The 27417-nt window shown below is 52.9% G+C and overlaps 1 pseudogene across 1 annotated transcript; it reads right to left on the bottom strand.

Annotated features, from left to right (window-relative positions):
- Positions 1–3460: 3460 nt before the first annotated feature.
- Positions 3461–11645, bottom strand: LOC309891590 (scavenger receptor cysteine-rich type 1 protein M130-like; annotated as a pseudogene). Its single transcript has 10 exons — positions 11459–11645; positions 10743–11046; positions 10308–10628; positions 9913–10227; positions 9474–9788; positions 8547–8855; positions 7739–7879; positions 6978–7073; positions 6123–6316; positions 3461–3472 (listed from the first exon to the last, which is right to left on the bottom strand). The product of its transcript is annotated as a scavenger receptor cysteine-rich type 1 protein M130-like (transcript).
- Between the last annotated feature and the right edge of the window lie 15772 nt (positions 11646–27417).

Genomic DNA, 27417 nt, shown 5'->3' with positions numbered 1-27417 from the left:
GGTCCGGTGTGTACCTCAAGGAGATTTAATACTGGGTGAGAATAGCCCATGAACTGAATTGTACCATGTTAATTGCTATATAATACTGTATGTTATCACTACTATGACTACTATAGGTGACTAATTAGAATGTATGGAAAAGAGTGTAACCTGAGCATGACATAAATGGTATGGAATAAGGGGTGGATAGATGTCCTGGTTTCAGTTAGAACAGAGTTAATTTTCTTCCTAGTAGCTGGTGGAATGCTGTGTTTTGGCTTAGAATGAGAAGAGTGCTGATAACACCCCGATGTTTTAATTGTTGCAGAGCAGTGCTTATACCAAGCCAAGGACACCTCAGACTTTTGCTCTGTCCTGCCAACAGGCAGGCTGGGGGTGCAGTAAGAGCTGGGAGGGGACAGACCCAGGACAGGTGACCCGAACTAGCCAAAGGGGTATTCCATACCATCTGACGTCATGCTAAACAATATATAGGGGTGGCTAGCCGGGGGGAGGGGGCCGGACTGCTCGGGGTTAAGCTGGGCATCGGTCAGCGGGTGGTGAGCAATTGCATTGTGCATCACTTGTTTGTACATATTATTATTAGTAGTAGTACTATTATCATCATTGTATTATTATTATTATTATTATTATTATTTTCCTGTCTTATTAAACTGTCTTTATCTCAACTCACGGGCTTCACTTTCCATTTCTCTCCCCCGTCCCAGAGAGGGAGGGGGGAGGGTGAGCGAACGGCTGCGTGGTGTTTAGCTGCCAGCCGGGTTAAACCACGACAGCCCCTCACATTCATCTTTGAATGCCATGTGACTGCACAGCAATCTCACGGTTCCTGACCTGACCCAAGGGAACAAGAACCTATGTTTAGGGTTAGGAAAAGGGTTAAGGGTGAGAAGGTTAATGCACAGGAAGATAGGCTTTGGATGATAGTTGTTCATGTATGGCATTAGGGACTATGGCAAACCTTTCTGGTTGAGAGATTAAGCAGATGTTTAGTGGGAGGGTTTGGTGTTCTGCTTGTGGTGTCAGGTCTGTGGTTAGGGTATGGGCAAGCTCTTTGAGGGTTTTGTTTAGATCTGCAAGAAGACTAGGGATAAATAGAGCATTTCAATGGTATTGTTAAGGGCAGGGATGAGGATGAGCAAGAGAGGAAAGGTAATGGAAAGGGGTTATGGACTAATTTTGGCTTCAAGGGATATCATGGTCAAAAATTAGAGTGGTGGATTACTGTCAGGGTGTGGAGTGGCATTTAGATTTAGGTATTAATGTAACAGGTTAAAATAGGGTAAGGGCCTCACATGACTGCTTCAAGTCAGCTTTATGGTGGGATCAACATTACCTGAATATTCTTACCTCTTCAAAATAGTTAGCTTCTGCTATCCAAGCTCCTCTTTCCTCCCCCAGATCTCACATCTCTCCTGGCCAGGCTCCTCTTGCCTTCGTTCTAAAGAAGTTTTTGCCAATATCCAACCTAAACCTCCTCTGGCACAACTTTAGCCTATTCTCCCTTGTCCTATAAAAGGGCACGTTGGAGAATAGACCAATGCCCACCTCGCTACAGGAGGATGAGGGGTGGGATGCCTCAGGTGGATCCCATCCAGCCCTACTGACTTGTGTACATCTAAGTGCTGTAGCAGGTCTCCAACCATGTCCTCATGGATTATGAGGCCCACATTCTGCTCCCCATCCCCTTCCACCAGATAAGGGGGATGGGTACCTGGAGAACAACTGGTCTTGCCGCTAAAGACTGAGGCAAAGAAGGCATTAAGCAACTCAGCCTTTTCCTCATCTCTTGTCACTAAGTTTCCCCCCACATCCAGTAAAGGATGGAGATTCTCCTTAGTCCTCCTTTTTGTGTTTCTGTATTTATAAAAACATTTTCTGTTATCTTTAACAGCAGCAGTGAGAGTGAGCTCCAGATGAGCTTTGGCCTTTCTAATTTTGTCCCTGGAGATCCTCACAAGGTCCTTATAGTCCTCCTGAGTGGCCTGCCCTCTTTTCCAAAGGTCCTAAACCCTCTTTTTCTTCCTAAGCTCTAGCCACAACTTTCTGTTCAGCCAAGCCAGTCTTCTTCCATGCTGGCTCATCTTTGGGTACGTGGGTGTCCTGGTTTCAGTTAGAACAGAATTTTCTTCCTAGTAGCTGGTGGAATGCTGTGTTTTGGCTTAGGATGAGAAGAGTGCTGATAACACCCCAATGTTTTAATTGTTGCAGAGCAGTGCTTATACCAAGCCAAGGACATCTCAGCCTTTTGCTCTGTCTTGCCAACGGGCAGGCTGGGGGTGCAGTAAGAGCTGGGAGGGGACAGACCCAGGACAGGTGACCCAAACTAGCCAAAGGGGTATTCCATACTATCTGATGTCATGCTAAACAATATATAGGGGTGGCTAGCTGGGTGGAGGGGGCAGGACTACTCGGGGTTAGGCTGAGCATCAGTCAGCGGGTGGTGAGCAATTGCATTGTGCATCACTTGTTTGTACATATTATTAGTAGTAGTGCTATTATCACCATTGTATTATTATTATTATTATTATTATTATTATTATTATTATTATTATTATTATTATTATTATTATTATTATTATTTTCCTGTCTTATTAAACTGTCTTTATTTCAACTCACGGGCTTCACTTTCCATTTCTCTCCCCTGTCCCAGAGAGGGAGGGGTAGGGTGAGCAAACGGCTGCGTGGTGTTTAGCTGCTGGCTGGGTTAAACCATGACAGTGGGGATGGACAGACTGCTCCTGAGCCTTGAAGATTTCCTTCTTGAAGAGTGCTCATCCTTTCTGGACTCCTCTGTCCTTCAGAACTGCCTCCCAAGGCACTCTGCCAACCAGTGTCCTGAATAGCTCAAAGTCTGCTTGTAGAATGCCTCATCTGTCTCCTCATCCTGGTTTGGCGGTCAATAAGATATCCCCACCACGATGCCTGCCTTGTTGGCTTTCCCTCTGACCCTAACCCATAGGGACTCAATATTATCATTCCCAGATTCGAGTTCTGCAATGTCAAAACACTCCCTAATATAAAGAGCCACACCACCAGCCCTTCTGTTCTGTCTGTCTCTTCTGAAGAGCCCATAACCAGTCATTGCAGCACTCCAGTCATGGGAGTGGTCCCACCACGTTCCAGTGATGGCAACCAGGTCACAGCATGCATTTTATTTCTTTTATTTTTTTGCTATTGAGCAATGGCTACAGTTATATTATATTGTACATGCAATAATAAAATCTCTGTTTATGGCCCAGAGGAATTTGGCACTTCAAATGTCACTCAGATGTCCCTCTGCCATCTCCAATATCACCTGGTGTCTGCCTCTGAACAGCTCCCTTTTGGCCTCTGTCTCCATTCAAAGTGCTGAAAGCTGAGACAAGCAGCTTACATAGAGCTGCCTGGTTTGTGCCCACCAGAACCAAGGAAGAGGAATCCCAACTCCAGTGGGATTCTGTGAGGCACGGGGAGGCAGCTAAGCCCCTTTCTAGGGGAATGACACAAAGGATGACACAAAGCCTTTTCCACATGCCTCCCTCACCTGGCTGTGGTCTCCCTGTTTCTCAGCACTGCCTTTTTTGCCTACCTGAAGCCCCCGTCTATGTCCTCTTCCTCCCTTAATCTTTTGCTGACAGTTCTGGACTCGGTGGTGCCTCCAGCAGTGAACCCCCTCATCTACAGCATGAGGAATCGGGAGCTCAAGGATGTAGTATGGAAAGTGATGACTGGAGATTTTTCAGAAGGAATAAACTGTCTGTGTTCTTAATGTTAACTGTATACATACCCAGAAATCTTTCTATTTGTTTATTTTTTTTTCCTTTTTTACTTTGCTTTACTTCTCATAGTGTTCCCCACAAAGAAATACCATTGTTCATACCTTCCTACACTGTATGTACCTGTCTCATGTGACTCCAAGTTTTTGTATAAATGGTGGGTCAGGCTTTCTGAGTATTTTAACAAAAGAAAGGACCATGCATTGAATTACTTGCCTGATACCCTTCCTTGTAGACCTGTGGTCGAGCTTCAGGGGCACGTGGCAGATTGCAGAGGTGGAGGGGAGAAGGGTCCTGCCACAGCAGCATTGCCAGGGTGCAGCATTGCCAGGCTGAACCTGTGATTGTTCCCTGTTCTTGGACAGCACCCACAGAGATGGTGAATTCACCTGCCTCTGTACACAGTGGATGAGAGGGATGATGGCAGACAGGCTTCTTTCAGGAGGAAAGAGGGAGCTGCCAGGAGAGCCCAAGCACTCGGCAGGGACAGTGTGTGCCAGGGAGTCAATAGCATGTGGAGCCCATAGAGCACGGGCACGTCCCAGGTGGAGCCACCCTGAGGTGCTAAATCTGGGTGGGAAAAGGAAAAGCAGAGCTCTGCAACAACAGGGAACACAGCAGGCATAGAGAAAGCTCTCTGTTGAATTGGTTGTTATACCTCTGGTGAAATTTCATAGATTGAATACAGTGAATCACCCCAAAACGTATCCTGACATTGGAAGTGAGTTGGACTCGATGATCCTTGTGGGTCCCTTCCAGCTCAGAATATTCCATGAGTCTCTGACTCTGAAGAAGGCCGGCTATCTGTGCCAGCTATCCATGGCCAAGGAACCACTTGTGTGGGAGGCACTCAGTGCCAGTGCCCCCCACCAGCTGGCTCTGCCTTCCCAGCCTGACCAGCACGGCCCTGCAGAGTGCCCCCACGGCCCTGTGCACCACACCCCCCTTGCTCTACAGAGCAGCACCACCAGCTGGGGGCTGTGGGCAGCATGGGCAGGGGCTGCAGGAATGGCTGCTCAGGCCATAGTCTGCAAACTTACTGAGGGTACACTCAATCCCCTCATCTAGGTCATTAATAAAGGTATTAAACAAGATAGACCCCAGTACCAACCCCTGGGCGATGCCACTTGTAAAGGGACACCAACTGGACTTAACTCCATTAACCACAACCCGCTGGGCATGGCCCTCCAGCCAGTTCTTCACCCAGAGAAGACTATACACAGCCATGAGAGATGACCCAAAGGGATTAAATAGATGCTCCAGTAGGTGTTCCAGCCCACCATCCCACTACCAAAAGCACCTCCCAGCCTGCAGCAGAGGAGCCTGCTGGAAGGCTGTGGGGACCCACCAGCAGGAGCTGGTGCCAAGTCCTGCCCAAGGGTCCAAGACATCTCCCTGTTCAGCTCTTTTACCCGATCTTTCCCTGCCTGTGGGTGCTGGGAAGACATCCTTGGGCTTCATGGGGGCCCAAGGCAGCAGAAGGTGGGCACTGCAAGGGACTGTCTCATGGGGCTTCCCAGAGATCCACTTTGCATGGAAACTGCCTGTGGCTGGCAGGACAGAAATGTCTCTGTCAGTAGGAATAGTGTCCAGGGACCAGGGGCTCTGTCAGCCCCAAAGCCAGACCCCGATCCTGCTGGCTCTAAGATGTGTCCCTTCCCAGCCATTGCATCTTTGAGCTCTTCTCCACTCCATCAGCCTCAGGGAGACACCCTGACACCTGGGCAGGGAAGCACTGGACCTGGGGCAAAGCCCCCAGAGGGTTTTAATATGAGGAAATACCAACACACAGCATAAAAACAGGGGAATACCAAGAAGGCAAATACCCATGTGCATTTGCTGACTGCTGGAAAAGGGAGACCAGACAATTCCCTGGCACTCACGGCTCTCCCAGTGGCACTGAGCTCTCCTCCCTCCCAGCTGCACCCAGCTGCTCAGCAGGGCTGGGCTCTGCTGGCCTGGGGCTCTGGAACTCTTGTGCACGGGGCTCTGGTGTCACATCCTGGGTGTCCTCATGGGGACATGCCAGAGACACCTCTTCAACATCGTCATAGCCCGTGCTCCCCAGGAAAGGTGACGAGGTGTCTCCCTCAGCTCCAGGGACCCCAGCACTTCTCCGGGAACGCAGGCTTCCCCCTGTAAGCATCAAGGCAGGCTGTTGTGGTTGGGCCTGTGGGGTGCCCCTCAGAGTTGTTTATCAGCTTCCTCGTCTTTACCAGACTGAGACATTCAGCCCATTCTCCAGCCCCCACAAAATGTCCCAGGACAGGTTCTCCATGGATGGTCAGGCTTTCAATATGGCATGGATTCTCCTAGGCCTGGGGTTGGCACCTAGGAAGTGGCAGTGCTGCATTGCCCTCTCACCTGTGACTGCATCCCTGCGCCCAGCTCCTTCCTCTGGTGTCCTGGGCACTTCCCAGTCCCCCTGCCCAGGGACAGGATCCTCCCCAGGGTCAGAAACCTCCCCAGCATCATCATAGCCATCTGCTGGGTAACCTCCGGGCAGGACAGGGACATCTGAAAGGAGAGGGAAGGTGGTGGCAATGAGAAGAGATGTTCTGCAGAGCAGAGGATGGGAGGGTGTGTGGGGACACAGGGCTGACATGCTGCTGGTGTCAGGGTCACAGCAGAGCCTTCATGCTTCCAGCTGTGATGATAACACTCGGTGGCACTGCTGTCTGTCTGGTCTGTCTTATGAGAGGAGATATGGAGCCCTTCCTACCCCCCACCTCTTATCCCTGGGTGTGGCCCCAGACCATCCTCCTCCTCATGTGGCTGGGGTAGGGCTGCAGCTGGGTCAGGGACCCCTCTGAAAAGGAGGCTGCAGAGAGCTGCAGTGGGTGCTGTGGGATGAGCCCTGCTGCCCTGACTGGTGGTCAGCACTGCTGGGGATGGGCACCCACAGAGCTGGGGGTGCATGAGGAGGAGACCAGTTCCTTGGAAAGAGACAATTCTCAGAGGGACTCCAACAGCTGCCCTGGGAAAGCCCTTCACTTAGTCCTTGGTTCAGGGCCAGGCAGAGAGGAGCTATCCCCTCTGGGATGGGCAGAGCTGGTGTGGAGGAAGCTCCTCTTTGGGGCTCAACACCTGGATGCTCTCCCAAAATCCCCACAGCCCAGCGATTTTGGGGACCATGGGCAGGAGCTGCAGGACACAGCCCTGGTCTGGGGCAGGGAGAAAGGGCCCCGCAGATGTGCCTCCACAGGGACCTGCACCCACCTGAGAGACTGAACCTCGGCTGCTTCTCCCACGCCAGGCTGTAAGCGATCTCCTCGTACACGGCCTCAGCGAAGGGCTCCCCAGCTCTCCCAGAGCCTGGGGACAGAGGCAGGGCTGATCTGGGGATGGGCAGAGAGGACCCCACTGGGCTCCCTCACCCCATTCCCTAGGCCAGCACAGGGCTGTCCCCACAGCACAGCCCCGCTGTGTTGTGTTGGCACTGCAGCCACATCCCCAGGGAGGGCAGCATCCCAAATGGAGATGGTCTGGGACAGAGGCAGCCTCGCACCATCCCTTTGGAGACAGCCCTTGTGCCCCTTTGTTCCCTGGGTCATGTCCCAGTGCAGACCCTGCACCAGTTCCCTCATTTCTCCTCCCCACTTTTGCTGCTCCATCTCTGCCCCACACATCAATAGCACAGCCCATGCCCTGCTGGGGGGTGGCTGACACCACAGTGATGGACTCCACTGCCCCATGCTCCTCCTGCCAGTGCTGCCCAGAGCACTGCCAGCAGTGCATCCTCCCCTTCTCACCCAGCCCAGCTCTCACATTTCTCTTCTCACCCCAGAACTGATGCCTCAGGCTCTGGGCTCTCTCCACCCCTTGATGTTGGTGCCCCATGGTCTGTCAGTCAGTGGGGCAGCACATGGGGCAGGAGGCAGCACACGGCTCTGTTTCTGTGCCCCAGAACACCAACACCCCCAGCACCCCCAGCCCTGCCAGGAGGCATCTACCCCCAGGACCACTGGGGAAGGACCCACCTCTGCGCTGAGCCCTGGCGCTTCGCACCTGCCCAGCCAGGAGGGCCAGGAGCAGGCAGAGGAGGGCCCCCAGGATGATGCAGATGACAACAGGCACCGAGATTCTATCGCTGCTGGTAGTCAGACGGCCCCGTGGGGGATCTGCATGGGCAGAAACATGGCAGGGGCAGCATCAGACAAGGGAGAGGCTGGGGGCAGGACATGCCACTCCTGACCACACAAGGCAGCAGGGGTTGGGGGGGCGGATAGGGCTGGGTGATGGGGCAGCTCCCACCCTGCTGGGTCCATCACAGACTTCTCCCAGCTGCTTCGGCTTTCTGGGAGTCTCACAGCCCAGCAAGGAGCCCCTTCCCCTGGCTGTGGGTCACAGCGTGGACATGGACAGCCCCAGCCCTGGGGAAGGACAGCTTACCTGCTTGCAAGGGGGGTGTTGCTGTCCTGGGTGCAGCTGCAGGGGAGCAGAGGAGCTGGGCTGAGAGGCTGGGGCTGTGGCACCAGGCAGCCTCCCTGGCAAATGACCCCAGCATGTGCCCCCTGAATCGTCCCTCCTTTGGGGCTGGGCAGGGTGGCAAGGACAGGGCCCAGCACCACTGCTCTGGGCTGCTCACAGGACAGTGCAGGCAGCCCAGGGGATGTGCTGGCACATCCAGCCCCACTGAGGCTGCTCCCCACCCAACACCAGCCCCCCACTCTGCAGAAACACCCTTGCTCAGGCCAGCAGCGGGGCCATGCCAGGATCCAGAAGAGCAGATGCCCAAGACAGCTCCTTGCCAAGCCCCCAGCCATGTCTCCCAGCCCCACTGCTCACCTGAGCAATGCACAGCCGCATCTGCCTTATGCTGGCAGGCACCGCTGTCCCCTGGCTGGGCCCAGCAGTCCTGCAGAGACAGCTCCGTCCCCCTGCACTCCATCAGCCACGTGGGGCCCGTCCCCTCTCCAGCAGCAGCCTGGCCCAGGGCATAGACCGCGGGGCCACAGCCCAGCTGCCTGCACGCCACCTCGGCATCCCGCATGTCCCAGGCATTGTCACACAGCGTCCCCCAGGTGCCACGGTGCCAGATCTCCACTCTGCCCGAGCAGCCGTCCTTGCCTCCCACGGTACGGATCTTCTCCCTGTCTGGGGAGGCAGCGATGTCCCATGGCACCAGGACAACTGGCGGAGCCCTGCCAGGTAAGGGGGGGCACGTGCAGGGGCAGCTCCCTACCTGTGCAGCTGGTGGAGTTGGGGCATGCAGCCACCTGCGGCCTTTCTGTCCATGTCCCAAAGGAAAGAGAAGTTGGGCTGAAAAGGGCTGCTCTGGGGGTCATGCAGAAGAGAGCAGAGCTGACCTCTGCTCACACGTCCCCATGCTGCCTGGGTCAGGGCAGCAGCAGAACCCTGTTCACTCAGGGGACACACACGGCACTGCAGGGGGGAACCAAGTGCTCGGCCCTACAGGGTCCCTGGTTCACAGAGCAGCAGGAGGCTGTCCCAGGACGGGGGGACTCCTGAAAGCCCTGCATGGTCTCCTCTCAGACCTTGCCTGCAGTTGCCTCTGCATCCCCCAGGGAGCTGCTGGCAGCCCGGCTGTTTGCTGCTGGTGGACATGGGTGGCTCTGAGAGCTGAAGTCACCTTTGTGCCACCAGCAGCAACAGGGTCTAAAGCAGGAAGTCAAAGCCTCTCTGGGTTCCTTCTCTGCATTTCACCATGCCCAGTGGGCAACAGGACCTGGTGCCTTGATGGCTCAGATTTACCATTGCAGGTGATGTTGGCCTCTTCTCGGCGGTCAGTACACGACTGCGGATGCCAAGAAGCAGAGGGACACTGCCAGAAGGAGCTGTTTCTCTTCCCACACTCCACGCGATCCAGCCACGCGGTGCCAGACATCTTGGCAGAGTTTAAGATTATTTCCCGGTCCCCTTCATTCCCGCAGCCCAGCTCCTTGCACACCAGTGACACCGTCTCAGTGGTCATGGAGTTGGAGCAAACGCTGCCCCACGTCCCGTTGTAGAAAACCTGCAGGCGCCCAGAGCAGCCGTCACTGTTCTCCAGCCTCAGGGCCATGAACTCTGGAAGGAGGAGAGGCCCCAGGGACATCCTTGGATGTCAGCCACTGATGGCCTTGGCCCTACCTGGTTCTGCCCTCACCCAGCCTAACTGGCCCCAGCTCCCCTCCCCACTCCCAGCACAGACCTGAACAGATGACTCCCACGTCCTCCTTGTGCCCGCAGTTGTGCTGCCCCCAGGCCTCAGCAGGGCAGTCCCAGAGAGCAGCTTCGGCCCCGGAGCAGTTGACGCCATCCAGCCAGATCTGCCCGGAGCCCTCCCCAAACCGAGCAGAGCCGGCTGCCTCCAGGGCCCCTCCGCAGCCCAGCTGGCGGCAAACGACGGCGGCGTCGGCCAGGTCCCAGGCGTCGTCGCAGACGGTGCCCCAGCGCCCCTGGTAGTAGATCTCCACTCTCCCTGCACAGCGCCCAGCCCCGTCCACCAGCCGCACCCGCTGGCTCCCTGCAGCAGGGAGAACCCCGGCCGTCAGGGGCTGGCTGCCTTCCCAGCCCCACACCTGGGGGACGTGCAGCACCACTCACCCCGGCACACAACCCCCACGTCCTCCATGATTCCTGTTGCAGGGTGGCTCTGAGGCAGGGAGGTGTTGCAGAGGCTCAGGTTAGCCTCGTGCCCTGCACACCGCACCCCATGCAGCCCCACAGGTCCTGGTCCTCGCTCGGCCCTCACGGGGGTGTAGGCTGCCTCTGCCTCTCTGCACTGCAGCTGCCGGCACACCACGCTGGCCTCCTGCATGTCCCACTGCTCATCCAGGACTCTGCCCCATGTCCCGTGCTGGAAGACCTCCACGCGCCCGTTGCACCGGCTCTCTCCACCCACCAACCGTACAGACATGTTGCGAGCTGGGCCTGATGAGAGCAGAAATTCAGCCTGGTGCTGCAATGGGGTCCAAAACTTTGTGTGGCCGTGTCACACACCAGGGGCAAATGGACTTTGCAGCACTGCCCAGCACTCACCTGAGCAAATGACAGCAGCAGCGTTCTCCTGGGAGCACGGCGAGGCCCCCAGGGCAGTCACCGGGCACTGCCCCACGTGGGCTTCAGTCCCGTCACAGTGGAACGAGTCTCCAGACGGGGCCGGTTCCTCTCCCAAAATGCCCTCCTCCAGGAATGGACTCAGCAAAGCCACAGCCGAGGTGCCGACAGAGAACGTGGGCGTCCGAGAGGTCCCAGCGGGAGGCACACAGGGTCCCCCACGTCCCCAGCACCTCCACCTCCACCCTGCCCTCACACGCTTTGCTGCCGTTCACCAGCCTGAACCCTGTGTACACAAGGACAAAGGAGGGTGAGAGAGGCCACATTTGTGCTCTTGCTCCCACAGGAGATGCAGGAGCGGCCAAAGGGACAGCGTGCCTTTCTCTTCCTGCAGCACTCTCATTTTAGGGCCACAGACCACCACCTCACCCCACCTGTCCCCCACCCACCACAGCCCAGTGCCCACCCTGCCCCCACCACAACCTCAGTGTCCATCATCCCACTCTCCCACCCCAAGTCCTTATGTGTGCAGGTGACATGAGTGCCATTGCTGTGGGTGCAGGGCTGGTCCCTGGTGGCCGCCGTGGGGCAGAAGGAGAGGACGGATTCATTCCCCACACACTGCAGCTCTCTGTCCCAGACAGGACTGGCCCCTTCTCCCAGCTGAGCTGCCCCATGGACAGACAGGGCTGTGCCACACTGCAGCTCCCTGCACACCACCTCATCAGCTTTGGCACCAAAGTGGGAGTGACAGACAGCTTTCCACTGGTCCCTGTCGTAGACCTCCACACTTCCTGAGCAGGGGCTGTCCCCTCCGACCAGCCGCACAAATCCTGGAGCAACCAAGGAGACCTGTGAGTTCCCAGAGCCCTCTGGCACTTCCATGCCCACCTCCCACCTCATCCCTGAGGTGGCCACATGCAGAGCCCCACGGCCAGCCCAGCAGCTCTCAGTGGGTGCTGATGGCACAAACAGGTCAGGACTACCCTTCTGATCCTCAGAATCCAGCCCAGCACCCATGGGCTGCCCTCTCTCCCAGCCCCCAGCCACAGGCACCGCTCAGACAAACTGCTGCTGCCCGGAGCCCCTGGGCTGCCTGGCCCCAGACCCAGCACAGCAACACCCACAGCACATGGGCCCAGGGAAACAGGCTCAGGAACTCGGGGCTACTTCAGCCTGCTGTTCCCCACAAGGCTCAAGCCAGTTACAAGAAATTCTTGGATCTGCCAAAAAGCCCCGCTGTTCCCAGGGAATGGTGGGGCTCTTGGGGAGCTCTTGTTAGATGGGGCACTTCAGGGGATCCTCCACAAAGGGGGGTCCTCCGGCAGGGACAGTGTGGTGCTGGGCATGCACGTCCCCAGCCACCTACCATGCATGGGTCAGGAAAGCAGGCAGAGAGCAGCCCTGGGCTGACACGAGCTCCCGGTGTGAGGGCAGGCAGAGAGGAGAGCCAGGAGGTGCTGGCACAGCCCCTGGGGCACAGGGCAGGCAGGAGAGGCTGAGCAGTGGGTCAGCACTGCCTGGAGGGGCCATGTCACTGGGGGCTGCCTCTCTTGGGGGGACCCTGGGACAGGAACAAGGTGCTGCTTGCCACCCTGCTCCTCTGCACAAGCCCAGTGCTCCTGCCCTCTGAGCAGGCCCTCTGCTTTGGCCAACGTTCTCTTGGCTGCTGGGGGTACAACCCAAAAGTCCTGGGCCATTGCACGCCCTTCCCTGAGGCTGCTGGTGGCTGGGGGAGCTGCTCTAGATTCCCCTGGCATAAGGACCAGCCTGCCAGACAGGGCCTGGGTGAGTGGGAGGAGAAAGATGGGAATGAGGCAACACAATGGGGAAGGGTGAGGGCTTTCCTCTCCCAACCGCAGGCACCTCCCCAGGCTTGGCTGCTCCAGCTTCAGGGCCAGGCTCAGTGTGCTCCCACTGGGCTTTCCCCAGGGACAAGGGACACCAGCAGTGACAAACCCAGCTCAGAGTGCAACTTGACACACAGAGCCATGTTCTGGTGTCCACTTGTTGCTTCCTGAGGTCACAGCCAGGTCTCTTAGAAGTGTCCTCGTCCCAGAGGTAGGGAACAAGTTCAGTCCTTACCTGAGCATGTCACTCCAGCATCCAAGCTGTGATCGCAGTATGTTGGACCCCATCCTGCGTGTGTGCAGTCAGACAGGGCAGACTCGGTGCCACGACAGCCAACATTATTCATCCAAATGGGCCCAGAGCCTGGCCCAAAGTGTGCATTCCAATGAGCTTTGAGAGCAACCCCACAGCCCAGCTGCCTACAAACCACTGCAGCATCGGACATGTCCCAGTTGCCATGGCACACGGTCCCCCACTGGCCCTGATGTTTCACCTCCACTCTCCCAGCACAGCGACTGCCGCCATCCGCCAGCCTCACCTCCGCAGCCCCTTCAAACACCAACACAGGAAGGGTCAGGAGAGTTTTAAGCCCCACATTGCATGTCCGTGAGGACCCCCTCCCCAGGCAGACTCCCAGTTCCCAGGGTGGGATCCCTGTCCCCATAGGCTATCTCAGGGGCAGTGGGGGGTTCCTCCTCTCCCCATGGGCTATGCTGGGCTGGGGATACCCAGCTCTAGCCCTCCTGGGCCATTTGCTGCCCCACAGCCCTCACCACCTCCTCCCACCCCAGCGGACCCCTGCCCCCACCCATGCCCACCCCCACACAGCCCCCAGCCCTGCATGGGGCTCCCACTCTTCCCCATCCCAGTGTCCCCCAAACAGACCCATGCCCCTGAGCAGCTTCCATTGCCCATTGTCTGCCACAGGCACCTCCCAAACTCACTGTCTGGGTTGACCACAAGGATACCAACAGCCCACGTCCCTTCCCCATCCCTGCTGTCAGACTGGCCCCTGTGCTTGACCAGGGTCCCCAAGAAGAGCACCTCTCGGTGCAGATGCCCCAGTCCCTTACTGTTAATGGGACACAACCTGCCCTCCTGGAGTCAGTGCTTCCCCAGATCCCAGGGGCAGGGAACAGCACACAAGCCCCCTGGGGCATCCCAGACATTGGCTGTGCCCTGGAGCTCACTGAGGGCCACCCTCATTGTCTGGGACTCCTCCAGATCCAGAGGCACAGTGCTGGGGAACAAGGGGTCACAAAAGGGTACCCAAGGACAAGGTGTCTAGAAATGAAGTCAGGCTTGGGCTGCCAAAAACATGGGAGATATGAAAATGGATTACCCCTCCCACCCAGACAGGCACAGATTAAAGAACAGAGCTGAGAGACTGAGAACCTTCTGCCTCTCATTTCAGTGGTGCCTGAAAACAACCCCACTCCCAGAGAGATCCCAGTAACCCCACTGTTACTCACTGTCCCAAGGCTGTGGAACAGAGAAGCTGGCACTTACCTCTGCAAGGCTGCACCCAGAGGAACAGCCACAGCACCCAAGGGGACAGGAGTCCCTCTGTCCCCATCCTGAGGCTCCTGTCCTGACAGCAATGCCCTGCTGCTAGAGCTCCTGGGGACCCACGAGGCAATGACGATGTTGGGAGGGCAATATATCTGTGCAGATGCTGTCCCAGCCACAGGAGGAGCCAATCGAAGCAGCAGGCACCTTTTTAGACGTTATCGGCACTTATCTCCCCTCCGACGCAGCCCAGCTCTCCAATGAACTTCTCCAGAGCTCTTCATGACCATATATGAGGGACGGCTCACGTCACTATGGTGGGAGATCATCGTGGGGTAGGGCTGGGTGTGGGGGCAGATGGCTCTGACACCCCTTGCAGCCTGCTGTGGGAGCACGGAGCATCTCCTGAGCTGTAGCATCCAAAAGCCCAAGGTGCGATTGTCCAGCCGTCCCTGCGCCATGGAATCCACGGGGCTGGTCCTGCAGTGGGGCTGTGTCAGGGCTGTGTCAGTCTAGGAAGGGACCAGCCCCTGCCCCTGCTACAACCCCTGCTGTGCTGGCAGCAGCAGCTGGGAAAGGCCCTTGGGCAGGGCCAGAGCCCCGTTATGGGGGTGCTGCCTGTCCCGTCCCTCCCCAGGGAGCCTCCTGTGGGGTCCCGGCAGCAGCCAGAGCTGGTCCAGGGCCTGCCCTGGCAGCAGAGCTGCAGCCTAGAGCCTCAGGCGTCTCCCTGGCTCTCAGCGTGTCACCCAGGGGCCGTTATTCCCCGCGGCGGGTCGGGAGCTGGAGCCTGCCTGCCACTGCAGGTGCACAAACCGCAGCCCACGTGACATGGCGCCCGGGCAGGAAGACGGTGGTTTCCTCCTGGCCCCGTGCCCAGGCATGGCCCTGCGGTGCCTCCCAGCTTCCTCACAGCTCCAAGCCTGGCAGGGTTCAAGAAGTGTTGGGACAATACTCTCAGATGTACAGTTTCATATATATGTATATATATATATATAAAATTATAAATGAATAAATATATATAATAAATACATATAAAAGTATATATTTTACTAATATATTATATGATATATCTTATCATACTGTATTATAATACATTATATTTATTGTTATGTTGTGCTATGTTATTATATATTATATATTATATGCTATATGCTATATTCTATATACTGTATTTTGTATAATAAATATAATATAATATTATATCATTATATTATATATACACATATTATATATTGTAATATAATATTGTATATATAGTATTATATATAGTATTATATATAGTATGATATTTAATACAATATAATATATTATATAATATAATGATATATAATATATAACTATTTTTTGATTTTATTTTTATTTAACTTAAATAATATATATTATATTGTATTAAATATTATGTTATGATTTTTTATACTTATCATACATATAGTGTTTAATATATGTATATTTATAAATATATATATATATTTTATATAAATATTTTATAGTTTTTTAGATACATATAATTTATTTTTAGTCTGAAGGCTGAAGTTGGTCTCACTGATCTTCAATTATTTCCAGAGCAGGATATTTCAGAATTCGGTTCAACACAGCTCCAGGTGATGCCATAGCATCTTCACTTGCCATGGGCCCGTTCCTGGCCTGTATTCAGACAGTAATGACCTCAAAAACACCTACACAATTCTTGGTCTGCCAGCTCCTCAGGCACCAGTGGCCTCACAGGTACAATGCATGGGCCTTGCCCTGACCTATCAGCTACTTGATCACCAATGACCTCCCCACAGACCCACACAAGCCATGTGCTTATTCCTGGCCTCCTGGCTTCTCAGGCACCAGGGTCCTCTCAGCATCTAGCACAGGCCATGTTTGCTCTCGGCCTGTCAGCTACTCAGGCACCACTGGCATCGCAGGAATATTCACCTGCCATGGGCCTGCTCCTGGCCTATCAGATCTTCAGCTGACAGTGACCTCATAAGCACAGATGATCTATTGGAAGATGTCAGAGTCCCTGCCCATGACAGGGGGTGGGTGCTCATGCTCAGCTGGCTGTTGACCAACATCCCCAGGTCCTTTTTTTGCTGGACAGCTTTCCAGCCACTCTTCCCCAAGCCTATGCTGCATAGGATTGATATGATGCAAATGCAGGAGCTGGCACTTAATCTTTGTTGAATGTCATGTGATTGGACTCAGTCCATCAATCTAGCCTTTCCAGATGCCTCTGAAAAGCTTTCCTACCTCAAGATCAACTGTTCCAACAAACTTATTATCATCTGCAAATGTACTAAGGGTGTACTTGATCCTCTCAGTCAGATCATCCATCAAAATAGTAAACAAAGCTGGACCCAGTACAGAGGCCTGGGGAAAGCCACCCACGACCATTCACCAACTGGATTGATCTCTCTTCACTCAGATTCTTTGAGCATGGCCATCCAGACAGTTCTTCAGCCAGCAAACTGTACACCTGTCCAAGCCATGGGCAGACGGATGGGTTGTCATTCTGCAGGGCTGCTGCTACTGAGTCCACACTGAGAAGATGTAGCTCCTTCTATTAGGCTTTTTGTGATGCCCTGTGCTCAATCTTTTCAAACCAACTAAGCATGAATCTGGTGCTTGTGATGAGCTGGTTCTCAGCTCATGTTCCAGTTACTTGCTAGCATGTATCATTGTTGTTGAGTTTGTACAGCACTGGCATTCTTGCATTCCCTTTTGTCTCTGTTTGCTTGAGTCTGCATTGTCAGTGGTAGTTCAGGAATACTGGAGGGGTGGCTGCGGGAAAGCATGAGGTTGCATCTGTCATGGTGGGACCTCGGTCATGGTGGGACCTCGGTCATGGTGGGATAGAATTCTATCCTTTGAGGGAATCCCAAATGTAATTCCTTCTTGAAGGATGATGCCATCCTGAGTCGTGTCCTTGCCTGTGCAGCATCTGTCAAATGGCTGATATAAGTTTCTCCTCAGAAGAAAGTCCCTAATGTGAGGGGCTGTCTGGAGCTGGGCTCCTCTCCACAGTTCTGACACAGTCTTCTCTTGCAGGGGCTCTCCAAGGGCTGCAGCCTCCTTCAGGCCACATCCACCTGCTCCCACATGGGGTCTTCCGTCAGCTGCAGTGTGAAGATCTGCTCCAACATGGTGCACCACAGAGGAACGTCTTCTCCAGCACCTGGAACACCACCTCACCCTCTTTCTTCACTGACCTTGGTGTCTGCAGGGTTGTTTTCTCTCACAGTTTCTCCATCTTCTCTCCCAGCTATTCCCTCACGTCATTTTCAACCCCTTTCTTTAAAAAGCTCTCACAGATGTACAAACACCATTACTCATTGGCTGAGTTTGGCCAGCAGCATGTCCCTTTTGGAGCCAGCTGGAAGTGGCTCTTCTCTAAGAAGGGGCAGCTTCTGGACTCTCCTCACAGACACCAGCCCTGCAGCTGCCCTCTGCTACAAAACCCTTTCCATGTAAGTTCAATACAACCTCCCACCCACAAAGTAAAAACAGAGCCCAGACAAGCAGCAGCAGACCCATGAGCTGGCAATGGCAAGGCACATCAAGGCCTTCTAGCAGAGGCAAACCCTGGGAGAACTGCTCTGAGGTTTTTTTTGGCCCTGCCCGCCATGGATGAGATCAAACAAGGAGGGTTTTGGCAGGGGTTAAGCTATTCCTCACTTGTGCTTAGGTGGGAGGTTAGAAACCAGCCCAGGTGTTTGTACCAAATCCAACACACCCACACACATCCCAGAGCAACAGGGACTGCACTACCACAGGCCACCTCTGCACACCTGTGCATTTCCTGACAGGACACATTGGGTGACAAACACCTTGGACGTTCCAGGACCAAGGGGTCTCTGCAGAGATACTGGAGCTTGGCTCAGGGCATGTGCTAACCCTACTCTGCGCTGGAAAGCTCCCCAAAGTGCTCAGTGCAGTATTTCCAGCCTGTAGAATTCAAGTAATAAGTTAAACAAGCTTTGAGAATGTGCCCCAACACCCACCTGTACAGCCATGGGCTTCCTGCTGCCTCCTCAGACTCAGAATCACAGCTGATCTCAACAGAACATCCCCACCCATCGCCTCCTTGAGTCTTGTGACCTGAGCACATCCATATCATCTCACCTGCCTCCTCCAAGACCAAGGGATTTCTACAGGACCTCTCAAGCTCTGCCCAGCCTCATGAGGTCGAACTCCTTCAGTTAGGTGACTAGACCACAGGAATGCAGGATTTGGGGATTAGGTGTTCAGGTTAGGGTTTAGGGATTAGATCTTGCCTTCCAGGGTTAGTGGTTGGGCAGAGTATTAGAGGGAGGCCTGTGTTTACTGCTTTGGCTTCTAGTCTGTGTGTAGTGTAGAGACTATGTTATTTGTTGGGATTTTCTTCAGGGCTCTGTTGAGGAATCATGTCATGGAATTCGGTGCTAAGGATGAAAGGCTGAGGAATAAGGTGAGAACTGATCTAAGAGTATATGGTAACGCCTTATGGGTCTGGGACTTGGCTAACCCATGCCAGGTGAGGTTTGAGGTTAGGGGTAAGAGTAGTGGATTCCTTGCAGAGAGAGGGATAGCATTTAGATGTAGGGGTAGGGCTTACTGTTACTGCTTAGAAATATTGCCAGGGCTTGACATGGATGTTTTCCTAGTAAGTGTTGCAGCTCACAGCCTTGCCTGAACCCCTCTCACGTCTTCCAGATCTTTCCTTTCTGTTAGTCAAGCCCCTATTTTCTCCACCAGATTTTCCACCTTTATTCACCCAGCTTTCCCCTGTCCTCACAAAATACATCACCCTGTTGGGGGCAGCTTTCTGAGGGCCTTTGTGACCTCAGAGGCTCTTCCTCTCTGCTGTTGGCCAGCCATGTGCTGGGACAGAAGTGACCTCACCACCAGCATCCACAGCGCTACAAGGAGCTGTTGTGCTCAGGAGGCCTCTTCCCAGCCCAGCCCATGAAACAGATGAGGTCAGTGGCAGTGTGTGGTGGTTTTACTGTGCTGGGCAGCTAAACCCCACAACCGCTCTCTCACTCCCCCTCCTTTAGATAAGGAGGGGGAGAAGTAAAGCAAAGAACAACTCACGGGTTGAGATAAGGATAATTTAATTAAAGGGAAATAATTATAATAATTAAATAAAGACTACCATTGTCGTGGTTTAACCCGACCGGCAGCTAAACACCACGCAGCCGTTCGCTCACCCTCCCCCCTCCCTCTCTGGGACGGGGGAGAGAAATGGAAAGTGAAGCCCGTGAGTTGAGATAAAGACAGTTTAATAAGACAGGAAAAAAAATAACAAAAATAATAATAACAATAATAATAATGATGATACAATGGTGATAATACGAAAGTAATAATAGTATGTACAAACAAGTGATGCACAATGCAATTGCTCACCACCCGCTGACCGATGCCCAGCCTAACCCCGAGCAGTCCGGCCCCCTCCCCCCGGCTAGCCACCCCTATATATTGTTTAGCATGACGTCAGATGGTATGGAATACCCCTTTGGCTAGTTTGGGTCACCTGTCCTGGGTCTGTCCCCTCCCAGCTCTTACTGCACCCCCCAGCCTGCCCGTTGGCAGGACAGAGCAAAGGCTGAGATGTCCTTGGCTTAGTATAAGCACTGCTCTGCAACAATTAAAGCATCGGGGTGTTATCAGCACTCTTCTCATTCTAAGCCAAAACACAGCATTCCATCAGCTACTAGGAAGAAAATTAATTCTGTGCTAACTGAAACCAGGACATCTATCCACCCCTTATTCCATACCATTTATGTCATGCTCAGGTTACACTCTTTTCCATACATTCTAATTAGTCACCTATAGTAATCATGGTAGTGATAACATACAGTATTATATACTATTTAACATGGTGCAATTCAGTTCATGGGCTATTCTCACCCAGTATTAAATCTCCTTGAGGTACACACCGGACCTCTCCGTTCTTTTGCATCACCCACCAAGTATATCCAGGTCCCTGAGCGAAAACAATTCCACGAATAGGTTTGCCTTTTCCTGAGGCAGGAGTAGCCCAGACTGTTTTACCCAGCATATTTTTTACATGCACTACAGGAACTTTATCCCCATCTACAGTACGTAACAGGTTTGATTGGGCAGGTCCAGCTCGGTTGGTAGATCCCCTAGTATTGACTAACCAGGTGGCCTTTGCCAAATGCGTATCCCAGTTTTTGAACGTCCCAGCGCCCATTGCTTTCAAGGTAGTCTTTAACAGGCCATTGTATCGTTCAACTTTCCCGGAGGCTGGTGCATGATAGGGGATGTGATACACCCATTCAATACCATGTTCTTTGGCCCAAGTGTCTATAAGGTTGTTTCGGAAGTGAGTCCCATTGTCTGATTCTATTCTTTCTGGGGTGCCATGTCGCCATAGGACTTGCTTTTCAAGGCCCAGGATGGTGTTCCGGGCGGTAGCATGAGGCACAGGATATGTTTCCAGCCATCCGGTGGTTGCTTCCACCATTGTAAGTACGTGGCGCTTGCCATTGCGAGTTTGAGGGAGTGTGATGTAATCAATCTGCCAGGCCTCTCCATATTTATATTTCAGCCATCGCCCTCCATACCAAAGAGGCTTTGACCGTTTGGCTTGCTTGATTGCAGCACATGTTTCACAGTCATGAATAACCTGTGCTATAGCGTCCATGGTCAAGTCCACCCCTCGATCACGAGCCCATCTGTATGTTGCATCTCTACCTTGATGGCCTGAGGTGTCATGGGCCCATCGGGCTATAAATAATTCACCTTTATGCTGCCAATCCAGGTCCACCTGAGCTACTTCAATCTTAGCAGCCTGATCCACCTGCTGGTTGTTTTGATGTTCTTCAGTAGCCCGATTCTTGGGCACATGAGCATCTACGTGGCGTACTTTCACAGCCAGGTTCTCTACCCGAGCAGCAATATCTTGCCACAATGCAGCAGCCCAGATAGGTTTGCCCCTACGCTGCCAGTTGTTTTGCTTCCATTGCTGTAACCATCCCCACAGGGCATTTGCTACCATCCATGAATCGGTGTAGAGATAGAGAACTGGCCATTTTTCTCGTTCAGCAATGTCTAAAGCCAGCTGAATGGCTTTCGCTTCTGCAAACTGACTCAATTCACCTTCTCCCTCAGCAGCTTCTGCAACTCGTCGCGTAGGACTCCATACAGCAGCCTTCCATCTCCGATGCTTCCCCACAATACGACAGGACCCATCAGTGAACAGGGCATATTTCTTTTCATTCTCTGGCAACTGGTTGTACAGTGGGGCTTCTTCAGCACGACCCACCTCCTCCTCTGATGATATCCCAAAGTATTTGCCTTCTGGCCAGTCCATGATCACTTCCAATATTCCTGGGCGACTGGGGTTTCCTATTCGAGCCCGCTGAGTAATCAGTGCAACCCACTTGCTCCATGTAGCATCAGTTGCATGATGCGTAGAGGGGACCCTTCCCTTGAACATCCAGCCTAGTACCGGTAATCGGGGTGCTAGGAGGAGCTGCGCTTCAGTACCGACCACCTCCGAAGCAGATCGAACTCCTTCATATGCTGCCAATATCTCCTTTTCAGTTGGAGTATAGCGGGCCTCAGATCCTCTGTATCCCCGACTCCAAAACCCCAGAGGCCGACCTCGAGTTTCCCCAGGTTCTTTCTGCCAGAGGCTCCAGGTGGGGCCGTTCTCCCCGGCTGCAGTGTAGAGCACATTCTTTACATCTGGTCCTGTTCGAACTGGCCCAAGGGCTACTGCATGGACTATTTCCTGCTTGATTTGTTCAAAGGCTTGTCGTTGTTCAGGGCCCCATTCAAACTCATTCTTCTTACGAGTTACTTGGTAGAGTGGGTTTACAATCAGACTGTAATTTGGGATGTGCATTCTCCAAAACCCCACAACACCTAGGAAAGTCTGTGTTTCTTTTTTGTTAGTTGGTGGAGACATAGCTGTTATTTTGTTGATCACATCCATTGGGATTTGACGACGTCCATCTTGCCATTTTATTCCTAAAAACTGGATCTCCCGTGCAGGTCCTTTGACTTTATTTTGTTTTATGGCAAAACCAGCTTTCAGAAGGATTTGGACTATTTTCTTCCCTTTCTCGAAAACTTCCTCTGCTGTGTCACCCCACACAATAATGTCATCGATGTACTGCAGGTGTTCAGGAGCTTCCCCCTGCTCCAGTGCAGACTGGATCAGCCCATGGCAAATGGTAGGGCTGTGTTTCCACCCCTGGGGCAGCCTATTCCAAGTATATTGGACTCCCCTCCAAGTGAAGGCAAATTGTGGCCTGCACTCTGCTGCTAGAGGGATGGAGAAAAATGCATTAGCGATATCAATTGTGGCGTACCACTTGGCTGCCTTCGATCCAAGTTCATACTGAAGTTCCAGCATGTCCGGCACTGCAGCACTCAGTGGTGGCGTGACTTCGTTCAGGCCGCGATAGTCCACTGTTAGTCTCCACTCGCCATTAGACTTTCGCACTGGCCATATGGGACTATTGAAAGGTGAATGAGTCTTGCTGATCACTCCTTGGCTCTCCAATTGACGAATTAGCTTATGGATGGGAATCAGGGAGTCTCGGTTGGTGCGATATTGCCGCCGGTGCACAGTTGTGGTAGCAATTGGCACTTGCTGTTCTTCGACCCTCAGCAACCCCACAACAGAGGGGTCCTCTGAGAGACCAGGCAAGGTAGATAATTGTTTAATACCCTCTGTCTCTAAGGCAGCAATACCAAAAGCCCACCGGAACCCTTTTGGGTCCTTGCAGTATCCTCTTCTAAGATAGTCTATGCCAAGGATACATGGAGCATCCGGACCAGTCACAATGCGGTGCTTTTCCCACTCATTCCCAGTCAGACTCACTTCAGCCTCCAATACAGTCAACTGCTGAGATCCCCCTGTCACTCCACAAATATAGATGGGCTCTGGTCCTTTATAGCTCGATGGCATTATAGTACATTGTGCACCGGTGTCTACTAAAGCCTTATACTTCTGTGCGCGTGATGTGCCAGGCCATCGAATCCACACAGTCCAATAAACTCGATTGTCCCTTTCCTCCCCCTGGCTGGAGGCAGGGCCCCCCTAATCCTGGTCAGAACCTTCCTCGTTTCTGTGTTTGAAGGACTGTCTGCTGGAAGTTGGAGCAGCAAACTTTTCGGAGAATCCCTTTTTCCTGATTGTTTTCTTTTGCAACTCACGTACCCGTGCCTCTAGGGTCGCGGTAGATTTTCCATCCCACTTTCTCATGTCCTCTCCATGGTCTCGTAAGTAAAACCACAGGGTGGCACGGGGTGAGTACCCACCATATCGTCTTCCTTGTGTGGGTGAACGCCTACCCCTGACAGCTGAGACACTGCTTTGTACAGGTGCGAAGGAGAATAATCTCTCTTCAAGTTGGTGAACCTTTTCAGAAAGTTTCTCCCAAGTGTTCTCCTTTGGTCGGTGGGCACTGGTTGGTTCAGGTGGGGAGGACAATAGATTCTCTTCAAGTTGGTGAACCTTTTCAGAAAGTTTCTCCACAGCTGAGACGCAGGCCTGTAAGGAAGAGGAGAGACTTTCTTCGTACTGCCGGAGTTGTTTAGCCGCTTCACTCACTGTGGGTTCCTCATCCTCTTTCCAGGCCATTATTGCCAATGAGCTGGCATATGATGATGGTGCACTCCGTACAAACTTCCGCCACATGGGTCGTGTACACTTGACTTCATCTGGATCTGTGGATGTTTGTTTGAGGTCTGGATCCTCATAAATCACTTCCCGTACGGCTAATTCCCTCAGGTACTGGATTCCCTTCTCCATAGTGGTCCACTTGCCTGGTAGACATAAAATATCTTCCTTGAAGGGATACCTTTCCCTCACAGCTGAGAGGAGACGCCTCCAGAGGCTGGTGGGTCGTGCTCCATCTGCAATTGCTTTGTCAATGCCGGCGTCTCGAGCAAGGGATCCCAGCCGCTTGGCTTCCCTGCCGTCTAATTCCACACAATTGGCTCCAGAGTCCCAGCACCGGAGCAGCCAGGTGACAAGCTGCTCACCTATACAGCGACCAAAGTCTTTTCGCACATCTCGTAGCTCGCGCTCGTTTAGGCTTCGGGTAGTTACTGTTGATTTTTCGGCATCCTCATCTTCCTCCTCCTGAATCCTTGACGGCCCAGCGTCGTCATCATCTTCGTCATCTCTATACTTAGTTTTGGCAGAAGCCTTACCTGGATTGGCAGAAGACTCTCTGCGTTCTAAACGACTTGAATTTCTATACCATATTTTCACCTTCTCTACAGGGGCAGCTTGCACTGCTACTGCTCGTTTCTCTGACTTTGTTACAGGGTCTGCCACAGGGGTTGGAATGCCCTCTGCAGGGTCAACTTGCACTGCTACAGCTCGTTTCTCTGACACGGCCACAGGAGCTGGAGCGGCTACAGGAGCTGGAGCAGTTGCAGGAACCGGAGCTGTAGCGGCTACAGGAGCTGGAGCTGGAGCTGGAGCAGTTGCAGGAGCTGGGACTGGAGCAGCAGTAGGAGCTGGAGCTGGAGCGGCTTCAGGAGCTGGAGCTGGAGCGGCTTCAGGAGCTGGGACTGGAGCAGTTGCAGGAACTGGGACTGGAGTAGCGGCCGGAGCTGGAACTGGAGCGACTGCAGGAACTGGGACTGGAGCAGCTGCAGGAGCTGGAGCTGGAGCGGCTTCAGGAGCTGGAGCTGGAGCAGCTTCAGGAGCTGGGACTGGAGCAGTTGCAGGAACTGGGACTGGAGTAGCGGCCGGAGCTGGAACTGGAGCGACTGCAGGAACTGGGACTGGAGCAGCTGCAGGAGCTGGGACTGGAGCGGCTGCAGGAGCTGGGACTGGAGCGGCTGCAGGAGCTGGGACTGGAGCGGCTGCAGGAGCTGGAGCTGGAGCGGCTGCAGGAGCTGGGACTGGAGCGGCTGCAGGAGCTGGGACTGGAGCGGCTGCAGGAGCTGGGACTGGAGCGGCTGCAGAATCCACCGTAGGGGTCACAGTGGCCGTTGGATCTGTCACAGGGTTTGGAGTGGCCGCAGGGTCTGTCACTAAGTTGACAGCAGTATCAATGGCAGCTCGATAGGCATGAGCCAGGCCCCAGCACGTTACAATGATTTGTGTTACTTTGGAACTGCCAGAATCATTACACCTTTTTTTCAAGCATTCTGCCAGTTTTTGAGGATTTTGCCATTGTTCAGGGGTGAATTTCCAACACACTGGGGGTGCCAACTGCTCTAGATGCCTGCCCATATCCACCCATACTCCCTGCCACCCACAACTATACTGCCTCCGGGCAGATCTCCGGATGAGCTTCATAAGTAGTTGTTTAACTTTAAGCAGAATCTGAAGTGCATTCATGAGGCAGAACAACAAGACTATGGTATTCTGAGTATTCCAGAAATATTCAATATCTTGGAGAGCTATTGTGAGAAGCTCAGGGGATAAGAGGGTGGTGAAGGAGGAAGGCAGAGTGACCCAGGAGGATACGGGGGTGGTGAAGGAGAAAGGGAGAGTAAGCAAGTAAGGAAAAATATCCTCCCCTTTCCCCTCCACAGATTGACTCTCTAATGGAGAAAAACAATAGGTATAATTGCTAATAGTTCCCAAGATGCTGTTTCCAAAGTACAGAGTCCACGATGTTACTGAGTATAAATACCAAGTTAGAGTCATGACCAGATATCTTATCGTCTCATAAGCCATTGCTATAACACTTAGTACCATAATGGTCTGAAACCAGGGCCCGGAGAGGAGAAACAACACTACAGAGAGCAAATACGGAAAATAATGTACTATAATACTCAATTTGGAAAACAGGCGCAGCAGAGTTGTGATTAAAGCAATCAGCATCATGACAAGTGACTATTAAGCAGGTCTAATCCTTCCACCAATTTTAGTTTAACACACTCTGATCAGATCTGCCGTTATCTCAACCTTTCGGGCCCCACGTTGGGCGCCAAAAAGACTGTCGTGGTTTAACCCGACCGGCAGCTAAACACCACGCAGCCGTTCGCTCACCCTCCCCCCTCCCTCTCTGGGACGGGGGAGAGAAATGGAAAGTGAAGCCCGTGAGTTGAGATAAAGACAGTTTAATAAGACAGGAAAAAAAATAACAAAAATAATAATAACAATAATAATAATGATGATACAATGGTGATAATACGAAAGTAATAATAGTATGTACAAACAAGTGATGCACAATGCAATTGCTCACCACCCGCTGACCGATGCCCAGCCTAACCCCGAGCAGTCCGGCCCCCTCCCCCCGGCTAGCCACCCCTATATATTGTTTAGCATGACGTCAGATGGTATGGAATACCCCTTTGGCTAGTTTGGGTCACCTGTCCTGGGTCTGTCCCCTCCCAGCTCTTACTGCACCCCCCAGCCTGCCCGTTGGCAGGACAGAGCAAAGGCTGAGATGTCCTTGGCTTAGTATAAGCACTGCTCTGCAACAATTAAAGCATCGGGGTGTTATCAGCACTCTTCTCATTCTAAGCCAAAACACAGCATTCCATCAGCTACTAGGAAGAAAATTAATTCTGTGCTAACTGAAACCAGGACAACCATGAACTAAACAATTTAACTAAGGGGAAAATAAAAGGGAAAGGGGAAAAGGGAGGAAAACAAACAAACAAAATAAATGAAAGCTATATGGAAGTGCAGAGGAAAGAAATTACTCTCTACTTCCCACAAATGAGCGATGATTGACCACGTCCTTGAAGCAAGGCCTCAACGCACGCAGCCGGTGTTCGAGAGGAGGACCGACGTCTTCTCAACGAGAGCCCACCCCTCCCCTCTTCTTCCTGTTTCCACCTTTTATTGCTGAGTGTGACACCACATGGTATGGAATATCCCTTTGATTGGTTTAGGTCAGCTGCCCTAGTGATGTTTCTCTCCTCACTTTTTTGCCCACCCCCTAGGAGGGTTAGAGAAAGGCCCAACGCTGTGCCACTGCTGCTCAGCAGTAGACACAACACTGGTGTGATAACACTGCTGTTCCAGCTACAAGTACAGAGTACGGCACTGTATGGGCTGCTGCCGGGAAAGTTAACATTCCAGCCAGACCCAGTACAACTTCCACCCCTTATTCCATAACATTTGTGTCACACTCAGATCCCCATACTTTAGCATACAAGCATTCTCATCATTATCCCTTGTCCTTTAACAGGACAAGGATTTAACAGGACAGGATTAATAGGCAGATGTATCTTTTCATTCCATAGGTCTTTCTTGGAAAATGTTCATAAGAACTGTTGATGATTAGGTCTTCATCTGCCAAAGTGGCCACTCAAGGCAGGCGGAGTTGGATGTCTGGACACCAGCACCAGCTTAGTTCAAGTCCTTGTTGCA

The sequence above is a fragment of the Aythya marila genome (assembly GCF_965140915.1).
Source record: "Aythya marila genome assembly, contig: HAP1_HAP1_SCAFFOLD_158, whole genome shotgun sequence".
NCBI lineage: Eukaryota > Metazoa > Chordata > Aves > Anseriformes > Anatidae > Aythya > Aythya marila.
Note: the sequence above shows the minus strand (reverse complement) of the source record. Positions and strands in the feature narration are given on the sequence as shown.